This window comes from Mobula hypostoma, chromosome 2 (assembly GCF_963921235.1).
Source record: "Mobula hypostoma chromosome 2, sMobHyp1.1, whole genome shotgun sequence".
Lineage (NCBI taxonomy): Eukaryota > Metazoa > Chordata > Chondrichthyes > Myliobatiformes > Myliobatidae > Mobula > Mobula hypostoma.
This window is the reverse complement of record NC_086098.1, coordinates 23,700,008-23,718,932: the sequence shown is the minus strand read 5'-3', so window position 1 is coordinate 23,718,932 and position 18,925 is coordinate 23,700,008.

The following is an 18,925-nucleotide window of genomic DNA, read 5'->3' as shown; positions in this document are numbered from 1 at the left end:
AGGGCTCTAACCACTCGGAGGACCTGCGTCTGAGGGGCAAAACAGGGCTCTAACCACTCGGAGGACCTGCGTCTGAGGGGCAAAACAGGGCTCTAACCACTCGGAGGACCTGCGTCTGAGGGGCAAAACAGCGCTCTAACCACTCGGAGGACCTGCGTCTGAGGGGCAAAACAGCGCTCTAACCACTCGGAGGACCTGCGTCTGAGGGGCAAAACAGCGCTCTAACCACTCGGAGGACCTGCGTCTGAGGGGCAAAACAGGGCTCTAACCACTCGGAGGACCTGCGTCTGAGGGGCAAAACAGCGCTCTAACCACTCGGAGGACCTGCGTCTGAGGGGCAAAACAGCGCTCTAACCACTCGGAGGACCTGCGTCTGAGGGGCAAAACAGGGCTCTAACCACTCGGAGGACCTGCGTCTGAGGGGCAAAACAGCGCTCTAACAACTCGGAGGACCTGCGTCTGAGGGGCAAAACAGGTCTCTAACCACTCGGAGGACCTGCGTCTGAGGTGCAAAACAGCGTTCTAACCACTCGGAGGACCTGCGTCTGAGGGGCAAAACAGGGCTCTAACCACTCGGAGGACCTGCGTCTGAGGGGCAAAACAGGGCTCTAACCACTCGGAGGACCTGCGTCTGAGGGGCAAAACAGCGCTCTAACCACACGGAGGACCTGCGTCTGAGGGGCAAAACAGGGCTCTAACCACTCAGAGGACCTGCGTCTGAGGGGCAAAACAGCGCTCTAACCACACGGAGGACCTGCGTCTGAGGGGCAAAACAGTGCTGTTCCCATCCTGGACTAAGCTGTTCCACCGTGAACACGATCTGTTATGAGTCAACATGATGCTTTCAGATCAGATCATGCATAGCACACATCTCCGCCGCACTGCTCAGGTGTGTTTCTGGATTACAGGAGCTAGCGACCCTTGTGCCTGTTCTATGTACTTGACATATGATTTTTTTGTGTGCTATTGCTGAGCAGCAGTGAACCATCTGAGTGGCCTATCAGAGTTCTCTTTGGGAACTAATTGACTTGATCAGCATTTCTGATCTGGTTATTGTTCACGATTGCACTTAATTAAAAAAAATTCTATGGAAATGAATAGATAGCCGAAGTTTCGGGCCGAGACCCTTCTGTCAGGAAGTAGACAGCTGAGAGATCATCGTCAACTGTTCATTTTCCACCATAGATGCTGCCTAATGCCCAGCATTGTGTGTGTGTTTTTCGTTTACATACTTAACCAAGTCCTTCATTGCTTTTCATCTATATTTTTGCATCTCTGCTCTTACCCCTTCACAGAAGGAAGGTTGTGAAATATTGAATAGGATAGGCATTATAAAAGAGGAAATATCAAGGAACTGAAGATAAATAAATCACTGGAAAGTTAGTTCACAGTGGTAATTGATTTATTATTGTTATATTGTGAAAACTGCCTGGCATACTATCAATGCATTACTACAATGCATTGAGGTAGTACAAGGTAAAACAATAATAGAATGCAGAATGGAGTGTTGCAGTTACAGAGAAAGTGCGGTGCAGACAGAAAATAATGTGCCTAGGTAGATTATGAGGTTAAGAGTCCATCTTATTGTATTAGGGATCTGTTCAATTGCCTTATTATAAGAGTTGTCCTGGAGCCTGGTGGTATGTGCTTTCAGGTTTTTGTACATTCAGCCTGATGGGGTGGGGAGAAGACAGAATGGTCCCAGGGAGTGAGATCTTTGATTATGTGTTACTGAGGCAGCGAGAGGTGTAAATGGAATCCATAGAGGGGAGTGCTGAACTGTGCCCACAACTCTCTGCAATTTCTTGCCATTGTAGGCAGAACAGTTGCCACACCAAGCCGGGATGCATCTAGATATGATGCTTTCTAGGGCGCATCAATGAAAATTGGTGAGAATGAAAGGGGACGTCAATTTTCTTTAGCTGTTTGAGAAAGGAAAGCTTCTGGTAAGCTCTCTTGGCCAAGGCATCGATGTGGTTAGACTAAGACATGCTCTCAACCCTCTCACCCTCAGAACCACTGATAAAACACAGGAGCATAGCACCTCTCCCCCACGATTCTTGAATTCAATGAACAGCCCTTCTGTTTTATTGACATCAAGGGGAAAGATAGTTGTCATGACACTTTGTCACTAGGTTCACTGTCTTCCTCCTGTACTCCCATTCATCGTTATTCGCAATACAGCCCACTACAGAGGTATTACTTGCAAACCTGTGGATGAGGTTAAAGCAGAATCTGTCCATGTGGTTGTGAGTGATAAGAGAGTAGAGTAGGGGGCCGGGGACACAACTTTGTGGGGCACCAGCATACAGAATAATCACAGTGGAGGTGTTTCCGTTTCCTCTTATTGATTGTGTTCTTTTGGACAGAAAGTCAAGAATCCAGCTGCAAAGAGTGGCTTGGAGTCCTAGGACTAGGAATTTGGAGTGAGTTTGCTTGGAATTATTAAAACGTACAAAAAGAAACAAAGGAGGAAATTCAAGCAACACGCATGAAAAATGCTGGTGCTGATGTTCTGACTCTCAGGTTTCAATCATCCCTGGCTAGAGAGATGATGCTGGAGTACTGAAGGACTATTATTTAGAAATACAGTATATTTATTATGGTTTAAAATTAGAGGAAAGGACAAGCTCTGTAACTACATGCTATTTGTCCTTCAGAAGCTGGCAGGCTGTGACTAAAGTTGAAAGTAAATTTTATTATCAAAGCAACACACATCAAAGTTGCTGGTGAACGCAGCAGGCCAAGCAGCATCTGTAGGAAGAGGCGCAGTCGACGTTTCAGGCCGAGACCCTTCGTCAGGACTAACTGAAGGAAGAGTGAAAGTACATGTATGTCACCATATACAACCCTGAGAGTCATTTTCCTGTGGGCATACTCAGGAAATCCAAGAATCATAAGAGAATGAATAAAATACCGCTCCCAACAGGACGGACAAACAACCAATGTGCAAAAGACAACAAACTGTGCAAATGCAAAAGAAAAAAGATTAACAACCATAAATAAGTAAACAATAATTATCACGAGCATGAGATGAAAAGTCTTTGAAAGTGAGTCCATTGGCTGTGGGAATCTATGTGTGGGATGAGTGAAGTTATCCCCTCTGGTTCAAGAGCCTGATGGTTGAGGGATAATAACTGTTCCTGAACCTGGTGGTGTGAGTCCTGAGGGTCCTGTACCACCTTCCTGATGGCAACAGCGACAAGAGAGCATGACCTGGGTGGTAGGTGTTTCCCAAACTGATGGGTGTTGCTTTCCTGCGACAATGCTCTGTGTAGATGGCTGGGAGGGCTTTACCCACGATGGACTGGGCCATATGCACTACTTTTTGTAGGATTTTCCATTCAAGGGCTTTGGTGTTTCCATCCCAGGCTGTGATGCAGCCAGTCAATATACTCTCCACTATGTAGCTATAGAAATGTTAGGCAGTCTTTTATATATATATATACACACACACTGTCCACCACATGCCCATAGAACCCACTCCACTTTTGATCCCCCAATAAGGACTGGCTTATGGATCCCTGGTTTCCTTCCCCTGAAGTCAATAATCAGTTCTTTGGTCTTGCTGACATTGAGCGAGAGGCTGTTGTTGTTGCTGTGGATCTACTCAGCCAGATGTGACTATGTGCTGGATTGTAACTGTGTGTGGTGCATGTGACTGTGTTTTGCTCCTTGGCCTCAGAGAGACAATGTTTAGCAGTATACATGTGTACGATTGAATGACAATAAACTTGAACTTGACTTGAAAATAATTAAAATAAAAAGACACCACAAGCATGCAATGTGCAAGTCTAAAGACATTTTTGAAGGTCATCCATTATGATTGGGCAATGTCATCCTCTGTGCAGTGGTAGGAGTCTCCTAATGTGTATTTAAGATTAGCCACATTAATCAAGTGATATCAAAGACACATTCACTTAAAAAAGAAATTGCACTTAAAAGTCTTAGCAGAATAAAATGCACTTCATTTCACAAAAGGATGTACAAACATAGGATCACAGATTCATAGCACAGAAGAAGAACATTGTGTCTATCCTGGTCAAAAACAGACATTTAAATTATGTGTACTTCCCTTTAATTTTTCTGTTGAAGGTAGCTAGCTATTGAAGATTGTTCTAAAACTGCTTATCGGTTTTATTATTTATTTATTTAGTGATATGGCGAGGAGTAGGCCATCTCCAGCCCTCCGAGCCACACCAGCCCACAACCCGGATTTAACCCTAACCTATTCATGGGACAATTTACAATAACCAATTAACCTGTTCAGTATGTCTTTGGACTGTAGAAGGAAACACAGGTGGCTGTGGAAGCGCGGTCATTAAAGCAGAGGTTGGTAGGTTCTTGATAAGCCAGGCTGTGAAAGAAGGCAGGAGAATGGGGTTGAGAGGGAAATGGATCAGCCACGATGAAACGGCGGAGCAGACTTGATAGGCCGAATGGCCTAATTCTGCTTCAGTGTCTTATGGTCATATGGAAACTGGGGCACCGGGAGAAACCCATGCATTCCAAGGGGAGAATGTACCAACTCCTTACAAGTGACGCTGCAATTTGACTCTGAACTCCAATACCCTGAGCTGTAACAGAGTCTTGCAGTTGTCTGCACTACCATGGCATGGTCCTTACAACAGATTGTAGTTGTTGGATTGGTGTATTGTTCCCAGTGATTAAGAGGAAATTCCCTTTCCTCTTTTTTTGGATGCAGTCTTCAATCTTAAGGCTGATTTATACTTGTGCAACAAATTGACGCCGTAGGTATGGCGTAGGCGCGAACCCTACGCAGTGCCTACGCGGATCCCTACACCGTAGCCTGAAGCGCACCTCTCCCAAAATGTAGCTACGTGTCACGGCGACGCAGACCACAACAACCGTGATTGGTCCGCTTGGTAGAATCGCATTTCCTCCTACGCTGCAATAGCTTCCCATTGGGCAACTGAAGGGCAGGGAAGGAACTCTGGCTGCAATGCTTTCCATAAAGCTTTACAGACCTCCGAAATTATGGAGGACACATTTCGCTTTACGAAAAAAGACGCTCACCTTAAACTTGTTTACCCCGAGAAAGACTACCATGCCCATGAAGCCTTGGGTGGGCAAGTCTGTGCGCATGCGTGACGTGCGAATACGTGACGTGCACATGCATGTACGTGCCTGAATTACAGAGTGATGCACACAACAACACACAAGTATAAATGCTCACAATGGCATAGCCCACTTGCGTAGGCTACAGCGCACGCTAGTACGCACAAGTATAAATCAGCCTTTAGTATTAGCAATAACCCCTAGATTGTGCACATGGTTTCATTATATTCAGATCTTTTGAGGAATATCTTTAAAATTGGCAAGGTACAGCGACCCCACCACCTTTATCTATTACCCAAAGCTCTCAGTTTTTCCTATCATCTATTTCCCTCAAAACGTCATTTTTCAAAATTTAACTTAAAACTATTAGATTGAGGAAAGAAACTGTCTTTAATATTTTTCTCTCTTCATCTTTGTCACAGTCATTGGAAATCAGAGGATGAGATTCATAAAGGATAACACCTGCTGAAATAATTATTTAAGATCAGAGAAAAATCCAATTAAACTTTAAAAACTGAATCTGTTTGGAGGACCTTTGGTGTGCTCTGTTTTTCTTCCACTGATCGAACACATTTGCAAACTTTTAGAAAGCAAAACTGAGACTACGAGAGGCTTAATAGCAGAATTTTGTCTTCCTTGCAAAAGCTATTTTTCACCTACCTTTGAATATAACTGCTTCCTGGTCAATAGATTCCACCATGGTAGATGTTGGTCCAGGTAACTCATTAAAAATAACTTTGTGGTCCTAATTACATTATAGGCACCTTATATAAATCAACGTCATAACTCAAGTCACACAATTCTCTTCTAGTAATTAAAAATGCCAAAACAGTTTATGGCTAGGCTCTTTCAACAATTTCCATCTACCTATTTTAACAGTGCCATGAAATGCAATAATGTTATTTCAAACGTGTTAACACTTATCGATAAATTTGAACATGTACAAAGCTCTATATCAGCTGAGTAGGTCATTGTTAACATAAAGCATGTGATGAAATTGTATCCATGGGAATAAAACAGGCAGCTGATTAGCTATCACACTTTACATTACTGCTGATCGAAAATGACCTCTGTTGTGAGAAGGGCGATGGCCTCTGATACAACATATTAAATTTAATAGTGTCGATATTCTGTAACGGCAACAACTCATTTGTTACAGAACCTTTAAAGTGCTAAATCTTTCCAAGATGTTTTACAGGCTAATTGCCAAAGAGGACTTGCTGGAGCCACATAACCATAATTAGGTCAAATTAGGTATAATGTATCGCAGTCTTAAAGCAGGAATGAGACTTAGGTCAGTCATGATTGAATGGTGGAGCAGACTCGATCGGCTGAATGGCCTAATTCTGCTTCTATGTCTTATGGTCTTAGAAAGACAGAACGGGGAGAAAAAATGATCTTGGGGTCTGGGCATAGAAGGAATATCTGCCAATCATAGTAATTAAGTTGAAGATGCTCAAGAGCGCAGGGTGGAAGAAATATTGCAGATATTTCATCATACTAGAAGGACCGAGATGGCCTGTTTCCATGCTGTAATTGTTATATGGTCATAGAGGTGATATTCAGTGATAGGAAAGGGTAAGACCATAGAAGGACTTGACAAGAAGGTGGGAACTTTACTCTCATGGGATTTTTCAAAATCAGTAGTTCATCAAAAATAGGATGGTGTGTGAATGGGTTGAGGTGTGATTTTTTACAGAGAATAGAACGTGCAAGGCCGGTCAGATGTACATCGATTTGGCTGAAACTGATATCACAGAACTCATCTGTGGAGGGTTGCCACCAATCAAATGTAACACCTTCACCACATTTATGTAGCCATTTTCAAATAAGACCATAAGGCATAGGAGCAGATTTAGGCCACTTAGACAATGGAGTCTACTCTACCATTCTGTTATGGCTGACTTATTATCCCTCACGACTCCATTCTCCTGCTTTCCCTCTGTAACCTTTAACTCCCTGATTAATCAAGAACCTATCAACCTCCACCTTAAATATACCCAACGACTTGACCTCCACAGCCCTCTGTGGCAATGAGTTTCACAGATTCACCACACTCTGGCTAATTCCTCCTCATTTCTGATGTAAACGTAGGTACTGTGACGAGAATACACATAAAATTAAGAGGTTTGCTGGCCTGGGTTAGCATCAGTGACATCAGCAAGTGGTCTGCCACCTGCCCTCAGGGGAAGGAGAGATAAGGAACAATGGAGCAGCGTCTGGAGATGTGTAATGAAGGAACGGGGGAGAGACAGCTGTCTGGAGCGGCTCCCCCCTTTGAACCTTGAACTGTTTGAAGTGATGGACAGGCGATGCCCCAGCAAGGGGATAAAAAGGGACAGGTTCGCTAAGGCAGGACACACACACGCCACCCGAGGTAACGAGACCCTGGAAGCGGTACGCCTCTCACGAGTCGGTGAGAAGTATCAGACAACGGCCAGGGTGGAAAGGTACGATCAGCGGGAACCCGGTGTGTGTCCGCCCTTGCCTGGGTGCCGGGTTCACTGCAGAGGATCGACCGCATCTGGAGGAGGGGTCACAGTCGGTGACCTCAGGTGACATCACCAAGGACCCGCCCAAAATCTGCTTGTGAGCCATCTCGCCGGTCTGTGAGTGAAGCCGTGTCTGAATGATCAGTTGTTCCTGTTCTCTCTCTCTCTTCCCCCACGTTGTCCATCGCCATGGCAACGATTACTGCGAACTGAACTACTAAACTGGACTGAACTTTGAGTCACTTTGAAATTTGGTCATTTACCCCTAGACAACGATAGAGCTTGATTGATGCTGTTATCTTAATTCTGTGCACATGTGTGGTTATCATTGCTGAACTGTTGCATTTATTATCCTTTCGATTACTGTGTTGCTTATTTCTTCAATAAAACTTTCTTGGTTCTAGTACTCCAGACTCCAACTGAGTGATCCATTTCTGCTGGTTTGGCAACCCAGTTACGGGGTACGTAACAGTACCCTCTATCTATTCCAGGGGTTCCCAACCTTTTTTATGCCATGGAACCTTACTATTAACTGAGGGGTCCATGGACACCAGGTTGTGAATTCCTGCCTATTCTGAGGCCATGCCCTCTGGTCCCAGATGCACCCACTATAGGAAACATATCCATTCTACTTAGGCCTTACAATAGAGCCTTCAATCGCTGATCATATAATAACCCTTTCAATCCCAGAATCATTTTTGTGAATCTCCTTTGAACCTTCTCCAATGTCAGCCCATCCTTTCTTCAATAATGGGCCCAAAGCTATTCACAATACTCCAAGTGAGGCCTCACCAGTGCTTTATTAAGCCTCAGCATTACATCCTTACTTTTATATTCTAGTCCTCTTGAAATGAGTAACAACATTGCATTTGGCTTCCTCACCACCAACTCAACCTGCAAGTTAACCTTCAGATAATCCTGCATGAGGACTCACAAGTCCCTTTGCACCTCGAATATTTGAATTTAGCAAATAAACTACACATTTATTCTTTCTAACAAAGTGCATGACCATACACTTCCCGGCACTCTATTTCATCTGATACTTTTTTTGCCCATTTTCCTAATCTGTCTAAGCCCTTCTACAGACTCCCTGCTTCCTCAACACCACCTGTCTCTCCACCTATCTTCCTATCATCCACAAACTGCGCCTCGAGATCATCCACTTTATTCTGTATACTGCGTGCATTCAAATGTAACGTTTCAGTCCTGCATTCATCATTCTTTTTGATTGTTACACTTCAACTCATCCCACTGACTGCAGTTTTGCTCTTGTCATCTTCCTGACCCTTCCTCACAGTCTCTCTACACTCTGCATCGACTAATGCCCTATCCTTAGCCCTACCATTCCAGTTCCATCCCCCTGCCAAATTAGTTTAAATCCTCTCCAACAGCTCTAGCTAACCTGCCTGCAAGGACATTGGTTCCTAATAAGCTGAAGGGTATGAAGGTAAATAAATTGCAATTCCTTTAACTCAATGTGCTACCATAGAAATTGTTTGATTCTAAAATACCAGTTAGGAACAAAGATGGGCAAGTAGCTGGAAAGAAAAACAGTGGGTGCGTAATTAACAGTGTAAATCTAAATGCAAGGACGATGGTGATTAAGGCCTCTGAGTTGAGGGGACATATAAGAACATGAAAGTTTGATACTTTAACTATGACTGAAACATATCTCAAACAGTGACGACAATGCTAGATTGTAATTCCCAGTTACAGACAGCACAGCGGAATCAGAGGAGGAGTGAGGAAGGAACATTGGCTAAAGCGGGAAATACAATTTTTCAATGAAATGGTTGAAAGATCATCAAATGAGGCTACTTTGGTTAATTTAAGAACAAAGCCGGGAATGTAGAGAGGACCGCCAAACCACTGGAGGGCAAGAGAAGAGTAAGTAACACATAGTCCTGATGAAGGGCCTCGGCCCGAAACATCGACTGTTTATTCCTTTCCATAGATGCTGCCTGACCTGCTGAGTTCCACCAGCATTTTGTATGTGTTACTCTGGATTTCCAGCATCTGCAGACTCTCTTGTGTTTAAGAAGAGCAAATTTCTAGGCACATTTCTGAGAAGCACAAAAACAACAGGACAGTTGCACCAGGGGATCTCCGTAAATTTTTATTTCCATTATCAACCTGACAAAAGACCAGAGGTGGTGATGCTGTTGGTAGGGAAGAAGCTGAGAATTATTGGTAGGTAAAAAAATCCGGATTTAGATTTAGGGAATAAAGCTGGGTGGCTTGGAAGAAAGTTGACTCGAAATTAGTCACTTTATTTGTGTGCTTTAAACCAACATTCTTTATAACTCTAATGGTCAGTCAGGTGACTTGCAAAACCCACCCCGGCAAAAGAGCAAGTTGAACATTGTTAGGACAGTTACACTTTGAGCCATGTAGGGATGCATTACCTGAGTTCCCAATGACATACAGTATGTCAGCAGAGCCTGCTGCTTCGCTATCATTGCTGTGCTGATGGCTGGGAAGTGAATCACACCTCAAGGAGTGTTCTCCATCGCATCCACGGAACAGAGTAAAATTGGGAGTGAAGTTGGGAACCTGGTATTTTTCTCCACATCTGGCTTTCTTCCTTTACAATGGACTGACCTAAACCTTTCCTGTGGTGCGTGGCCCCTCGCTGCAGGTTGCTGAAAGGTCAATGACTGATCTATGCAGATTACAAGTAATTTCAAAGAAAGTCTGTAGCCACTGCAGGGAGCTCCAGGGAATTATCAAATGTGAAGCTGCAGAATGTGTAGTGACTGGGCGGAAGTTTTAATTGACGTCATCCCTTCCCAATTGGGTGCTCCTATTTTTTCTTGAGAGTAAATAACCAAAGGTGTAGGTTTCTGCCTGCAGATCCAACTCCTATCAGCAGTGAACCACAAAGACCATAAGACATAGGAGCAGAATTAGGCCATTTGGCCCATCAAGTCTGCTCTGCCATTCCATCACGGCTGATTTATTATCTCCCTCAACCCCATTCTTCTGCCTTTTCTCCGTAACCTTTGACTCCCTGATTAATCAAGAACCTATTCATCTTTGCTTTAAATATACCCCTTGTTCATGAATCGCAAAATGTTGGCTTGCAGGTACAACAGGTTATTAAGAAGGCAAATGGAATGTTGGCCTTCATTGCTAGAGGGATTGAATTCAAGAGCAGGGAGGAGGTCATGCTGCAACTATACAGGGTACCGGTGAGGTCGCACCTGGAGTACTGTGTGCAGTTCTGGTCTCCATACTTGAGAAAGGATATACTGGCTTTGGAGGCAGTGCAGAGGAGGTTCACCAGATTGATGTCGGGGATGAAGGGGTTAACCTATGAGGAGAGGTTGAGTCACCTGGGACTTTGCTCTCTGGAGTTCAGAAGAATGAGAGGGGATCTTATAGAAACATACAAAATTTTGAAAGGGATAGATAAGATAGAAGTAGAAAAGTTGTTTCCATTGGTAGGTGAGACTAGAACTAGGGGACATTGCCTCAAGATTCAGGGGAGAAGATTTAGGATGGAGATGAGGAGAAACTGTTTTTCCCAGAGAGTGGTGAATCTGTGGAATTCTCTGCCCAAGGAAGCAGTTGAGGCTTCCTCAGTAAATATATTTAAGATACAGTTAGATAGGCTTTTAAATAGTAGGGGAATTAAGGGTCATGGAGAAGAGGCAGGCAGATGGAGCTGAGTTCACGGACAGATCAGCCATGATATTATTGAATGGCGGGGCAGGCTCGATGGGCCAGGTGGCCTACTCCTGCTCCTATTTCTTATGTTCTTCTGTTCAAAATGCTTTGCAAATTAGCTAAGCAATTATTCAAATTATCTGTGGAGAGTTCATGAAGTAAATGATCTCAGCTGTATAATAAAATAGATGATAGTGAATTATCAGACTGATTTATATGTACTGTAGAAAAATGTGAAATGTAAAATGGTGACTGATTCATGACTATTCAGTCTACAATATTGCTAAAGTAATGACATTGTCTTAAGTGATTAGCCTCAAAGAGTACGTTGTGTCCTGTCTTATAAGTAACACCTGATCTATACTGCTACAATAGCTACACTTAGACAGAGATATCCACCTTTGGTCACTCGTGCTGAGTGTCTGAGCATTGGCTCCTGGTTGCACTCACCTCTTGAATAATTGATCCACTGATCTACTGGACTGAATTTGAAGACTTTATGTTTACTACTAGCAACCAAAGATGTGCCTATATACAAATCAAATCAAGCTTAATTATCATTTAATCACACATGGATACAGCTGAACAATTCTGGGGCCAAGGTGCAAAACATACACAGCACATTCAAAACAGCGAGGAAAAAAACCATAGTCACGTAAGAAAAGGCATATGTAGTCCAATACCCTGAATGACGTGTCCCCCAAGTTGATGGTACAGTTCCTGTCAATCCACAGATCAAACACTGGAGGGCAGCACTGGCAGGAAAGGCCAGCCCTAATCTGGTAGGGACGTCATGGTACATCATCGCCGGTGTCTCCTCACCTACGCTACATCAGCAGGCAAGCCCCTGGTTTCAGGCCTAGTCCTTGCTACAACTGAGTCCATGCTACTGCCTCACTGTCTGTTGTGCTGCCAAACAAGGGAAACAGGCCTGCTGCATCTGACATTATCAACGTCCAACAGGGTCAAGGGAAACGTCCTGGACAGTCACTCGGAGTTACAGTGCACGCTGCTTTCACGCACCAACTCCAATGCCTTTGGGTAGCTGGCAGCAACATGGCCTGGGCCCAGGTCAGCTCCTCCGAACCCAATTTGGTTCCTCCGACCCACTGGCTGACTCCTTCTCTGACCCGCCGACCAGCTCCCCCTTCTCCGGCCCGCCGACCAGCTCCTGCTTCTCTGACCCACCGACCAGCTCCCCCTTCTCTGACCCGCCGACCAGCTCCCCCTTCTCTGACCCGCCGACCAGTTCCTGCTTCCCTGACCCGCCGACCAGTTCCCCCTTCTCCGGCCCGCCGACTAGTTCCTGCTTCCCTGACCTGCCGACCAGCTCCCCCTTCTCTGACCCGCCAGCTGGCCTCTGTTTCTCTGTCCCATTGGCCGGCTTCTCTTTCTCCAACTTGCCAGCCGGCTCCTACGACACCCCGGCCGGCTACTCCAAACAACGAGCAGCTCACTGATGCGGTAGACATGTGCACCATAGTTCTTGGAGTCCAGTACAGTCTGACGATAATAAAAAGCACATTTAACAAAGAAAAGAACACCTCTGGTTGGCCCGAGGGGACTGCTGCATCCGAACGTGCTGCCATCTTACCAGAAGTATATACATGCCCTGATACCACTACCATTTGAAAAGACCTGAACTCTGATCACCTTGCTGCAAAACTAACAATACTTTCAATGGTGATGTAGAATTTTTAGTCAGGAGTGAGCCCTACAACTATCATTGACCTACAATTTCTCTAGGGGAGCTGGTTCGATGAAGGGGCAGAGCCCTGAGTCTCATCTGCACAAATCCAGTTACATGAATAAGCCCCTGACACAAAATGCTGGAAGTAAGTTTGACATTAGCTAAGTCGCATCCCCAAATTAGCTGATTGCCACAGCATTCAACAAATATTAGAAAATAACCAAACCATTAAACATATCGAAATATCATAATTTTGTTGCAAAATTAAATATGTAAATTTACTTAAAATTTAATAATTTATATAAACAAAAAGAATTCAAAACATTAAATTAATCATTAACAACAGGAATTCTGCAGATGCTGGAAATTCAAGCAACACACATCAAAGTTGCTGGTGAACGCAGCAGGCCAGGCAGCATCTATAGGAAGAGGCGCAGTCGACGTTTCAGGCCGAGACCCTTCGTCAGGACTAACTCATTACCTTGGTTTCTTATAGCCAATCATCTCAATTCAAGTACGCAGAGCCGTTGCTGCACTAGCCTAACCTGGCATAGATTGTTCATGTGAATTCCCCATCCTGAGTAATGAGGGACTGTCATAACCTTGTTTCCTCACTTTGCACTGCAAAACTGAAGCACAGCCTGAAACACTCTGGTAAACAGTAGAAAGGAACTTAGTTAATTGTACAAGCATTTCCCTATTAAATCCTGGATTTGAGTTGAAGGGTCTTTGATGGGGAGGGGGTAGACAGGATTATCTTTTTCCAAAATACTACCATCTTCCTTAGCATTTCGCATCTTCCTTTCCCAAAACACTACCATTTGATCTTTCACATCTTCACAAGTGCGCAGAGGAGAACTTGTTGTCATATGTCGTCCAAGATATGATGAGTAGAATTTTATTTTCACTGCCTGGAGTTGTGCATCACCCAATCTGTACAATATTTTTGTGAAATTTTGCAGAAGATGAAATGTTAGCCAATGTGCTATTTTTAAATTAACAACAAATAGAATTTGGATATAAATCAGGATCAGAATCAGAATCCGGTTTAATATCTTTGGCATACGTCATCAAATTTGTTGCTTTGTGGCAGAGGTACATTGCAATGCATAATAATAACAAACTGCAAATTAAAAAGGCAATTATTTATTTATCATTAATAGTAGGTTGAATTAGAATATGCGTTTTTCAATACATCAAGTATTTGGCAGAATATAGGAAAAAGTTTGAATTTCTAAAACAAGATCTTGGTCAAAGATCACCTTGTGACGTGAAAATGGTTACAATTCACCACAAGGCGTTATCACAGAAAAGTAACAAAAATAAAGAAAAATCTGTTGGGGAGTTTTACCAAAATGGATTGGGTCTTGGCCCGAAATGTCGACTGTACTCTTTTCCATAGATGCTGCCTGGCCTGCTGAGTTCCTCTAGCGTTTTGTGTGTGTCGCTTGGATTTCCAGCAGCTGCAGATTTTCTCTTGTTTGTGCAGATTCCCCAGTATGTTTAAAGGAGTAAACAGTCAATGTTTCGGGCTGAGACCCTTCATCAGGACTGGTGAGGAAGGGAAAAAGCCAGAGTAAGAAGGTGGGGGGAGGGGACAAAGTACAAGGTGGCAGGTGATAGATGAAACCGAGAGAAGGGGAGGGGTAAAGTAAATTAAGGGACATTTTCATTAAGGGATGGATCAAGGTCTGGGGTAAATGTTTTACGACTTTAGGTAAGAGATACTACAAAAAGTGTAGTAATTATCTAAAATTCACTGCCTCTAGGGATAGCAGAAATAGAATCAATCAATGCTAATTTGCAGAGCTCTGGGGAAAATGTGGGATAATTTGACTGATGGTATAGACTTGATGGGCTGTAGCAATAGGATGATTTGCTTCTGTGAAGTGATGCTTATGTATAATATGCATGCAGAGAGAAGAGGAAAAATTAGCAAGCAGGGTTCAGATTTAAAGCTAGTTCTGTAAAATGTGTTTGACTTGATGGGCAACAGGAAAGGAAGGAGAGCAAAATAGATAGTAACTAACTTGTGGACAGAAAAAATAATGAGGATTTGGCACTGAAAAGTTGAGGGTGATTTGAGTTGAGAGATGGATTGTCTTGGGGCAAAGAATTTCTATAATTTCCGAAACGGTTAGTTCTAGAGTTACACTCTACCCTTATATAATGCTGGACATTGGAACTAGCTGGGTGCCAAAAAAACTTGAGTTTGTTCATGGAAACTGTTACGAGAATACACATAAAATTAAGATGTTTGCTGGCCTGGGCTAGCATCAGTGGCATCAGCAGTTGGTCTGCCACCTGCCCTCAGGGGAAGGAGAGATAAGGAACAATGGAGCAGCGTCTGGAGATGTGTAATGAAGGGATGTGGGAGGAAGAGCTGTCTGGAGCGGCTCCCCCCTTTGAACCCTGAACTGTTTGAAGTGATGGACAGGCGATACCCCAGCAGGGGGATAAAAAGGGACAGGTTCGCTAAGACAGACACACACGCCACCCGAGGTAACAAGACCCTGGAAGCGGTGCGCCTCTCACGAGTGGGTGAGAAGTGCCAGACAACGACAAGGGTGGAAAGGTACGATCAGCGGGAACCCGGTGTGTGTCCGCCCTTGCCTGGGTGCCGGGTTCACTGCAGAGGATCGACCGCATCTGGAGGAGGGGTCACAGTCGGTGACCTCAGGTGACATCACCAAGGACCCGCCCAAAAGCTGTTTGTGAGCCATCTCGCTGGTCTGTGAGCCATCTTGCTGGTCTGTGAGTGAAGCCGTTCTGAATGATCAGTTGTTCCTATTCTATCTCTCTCTTCCCCCACGTTGTCCACCGCCATGGCAACGATTACTGCGAACTGAACTACTAACTGGACTGAACTTTGAGTCATTTTGAAATTGGTCATTTACCCCTAGACAACGATAGAGCTTGATTGATGCTGTTATCTTAATTCTGCGCACATGTGCGTTTATCATCGCTGAACTGTTGCATTTATTATCCTTTCGATTAATGTGTTGCTTGTTTCTTTAATAAAACTTTCTTAGTTCTAGTACTCCAGACTCCAACTGAGTGATCCATTTCTGCTGGTTTGGCAACCCAGTTACGGGGTACGTAACATAAGTGGGGGCTCGTCCGGGATTTTGAACGCTAAATTTGGGACGGAGTAAATTGATTGGGTTAAAATTCCCGAAAGAAAGAAAAGACAAACAGCAGAAATGGAGGTTGAGGAATTTATAAAGGCGCCGACCTTGGAGGCATTAGAGGATGCCAGGAAATCGGAATTGATAGCTGTGGCCAAACGGGTGAATCTTGCTAAGGTGAAGTCGACAATGAGGAGAGAGGAGATACACAGAGCTATTGTAGAGCACTATGTATCTAAAGGTGTGTTTCCCCAAGGTGAGCTGGGGGTGGTGTCTATTGAAAAACCTGCTGGAGACGCGGTACAGGTACAGCTTGAAAAACTGAGACTCGAGCACGAGTTCCGGGTACGGCAGTTAGAACACGAAGAGAAGCAGTTAGAAAGGCAAGAGAGAGAGTTAGAAAGGCGGGAGAAAGAGAGAGAGTTAGAAAGGCGGGAGAAAGAGAAAGAGGTAGAAAGGCAAGAGAGAGAAAGACAGTTGGAGAGAGAAGAGAGAGAGAGGGACAGACAGTTGGAGAGAGAGGAGAAACAGAGGGAAAGGGAATTTGAGCTGGAGAAGTTAAAGATAAGGGCCGAGCAGGGGCTCGTGCCGAACCAAGGTGGAGGGTTCCGGGCGACCCAGGAGGTTAGGCTGGTTCCCCCATTTGACGATACCGATGTGGATCGGTACTTTCTCCACTTCGAAAAGGTGGCTATAAGTCAGGAATGGCCGAGGGATAAGTGGGTTGTTTTACTTCAGAGTGTACTGAAAGGGAAAGCCCAACAAGCTTACTCCGCTTTATCCGCGGAAGATGCCCAGAAGTATAAGGTGGTGAAGGAGGCCATCCTCAGGATCTATGAGTTGGTCCCGGAGGCATACCGGCAGAGGTTCCGGAATGCGAGGAAGCGGTGGGACCGCACGTATTTGGAGTTTGCTCGCGAGATGCAAACATATTGTGAGCGTTGGTGCGCCTCGAAAGGGGTAGAGGGGGATTATGACAGACTGCTGCAGCTGATTCTGATTGAGCAGTTTAAAGGTTGTGTCCCTGAGGGTATGAGACCCTACCTCGATGAGAAAGAGGCAGCCACGTTAGCCGCAACTGCTAAGTTAGCGGATGAGTATGCGTTGACGCATAAAATGAAGGTTGCCCCGAGTAAAGGCTACCAGAAGGGTAGTCAGGACGGCGGGGAGAGTCCACCGGAAAAGTCAGAAAGTAAGCCGGGGACTAGTGAAAAGGATAAGGTAGACCGGGAGCAGTCTGGTAGGAAGTCTCCTGGGGTCGTCTGTTATAATTGTGGGAAAGTCGGACACTTTGCGTCCAGGTGCTTTGCCCCAAGGAAGGAGACGGGGAAAGGAAAAGCGGAAATTTTGAATGGCTGTATTGAGCTGTTAAGCGAACCGCTAGGGAAGGACAGGTCTGAAAAAGTCCAGGAAGGGCGCGAGAGGTTTATCTCGGCCGGACTGGTGTCAGTGAAGGAGGGGTTAAAACCAGTTCCAGTGCGGATCTGGAGAGACACGGGAGCGTGTCAATCACTAATACTGAAGAGTGTATTAGAGTTTAGCTCAGAGACCCAGACTGGGGAGGTAGAGGTCAAAAGTGTTGGGGAAGGGACAGAGTCAGTCCCTTTGCACCAGATACATTTACAGAGCAACCTGGTCTCTGGACTAGTCACGATCGGGGTGAGGTCCGAATTACCGATGAAAGACGTGGAAGTCTTGCTCGGTAATGACATCGCCGGAGGAATCGTGTTCCCAGTCGTGAGATTGACGGGTCAGCCTGCCAGCATGGAGGCCCCGCCCGCGATGGTGAATTTGGCTGAAACATTTCTGCCAACCTTGTATGAGACAGGGTGTAGTGAGATGAGAGGTAGTGAGGGAGCTGGGACGGACGTAGCAGTAGCCAGGAAAGAATTTGTGCAGACGCAGGAGCGAGACGAGGGGCTGATGGTTTTTGCCGAGACCGCTCTCTCTGACACAGCCTTGACAAGCTATTGTGCGGAGGAGGAAGTGCTAAGGAAGAAAGGGAAATCAAGTACAGTACCCACAGATGAGGAATGGGGGGTGGTGCAAAAGAGTTATGGGGATGAGGTTTTTAACATGGCCCACGAGGTACCCCCCGGTGGACATTTTGCGGTGCTGGAGGAAACAGTTGGTGGAATCATGAAAGAGATTTACCGGCTGCCCAGGGGGAAAAATGTTATTGATCATGACCGACGCGAACTGAGACGGTCACCGGTTTTTGATAATGCTCACAAACCTGGTCGGTGTTAGCGTGGAAATCAATGAAGCTAGGGGCCCCCTGCTAAGAGGAAAAAACCATTTTGAAAAGATTAGGATGGGATCGGTCAGATGGGAGAAGGCTATTGTTTTGGCCAGGTCTACTGATAAGGTCTCTCCCTTAATCCCCGAAGGAGTAATTAAACGACTCGCACCCATGTGTTTGATTGTCCCGAGGAAATGCAAAGAACTGGGACGTTGGGTTATGTCGGTTACAATAGGGCGGCCAAGTAAACAACACCCATATTTTTTGAGTAATTCAGTGACTAAAGGGCTGATGAACACAGAGGTGTGTATTGGCAATTTAACACGGCTGTCTGAAGCCAGCTTGATAGTGAACCTTGAAAAAAATGAATTCGGCCACACGAAGGTCACTTACCTGGGAATTGTGGTGACACAGGGGCAGCTGGCAGTGATGCAAGCTACAGTGCAGGCTATCGCTGACCTCCCAACCCCGACAGACAAGAGGGCCCTCAGAAGGCTCTTGGAGATGGTGGGGTACTGCAGGAAGTTTTGCAATAACTCTGCGGTCAATACCCGTCCCCCTCCTACTAAGCCCTTGCGAGAGAAAACTGAGTCGGAATGGGACGACCCTTGTTGTTGTGGTCCGG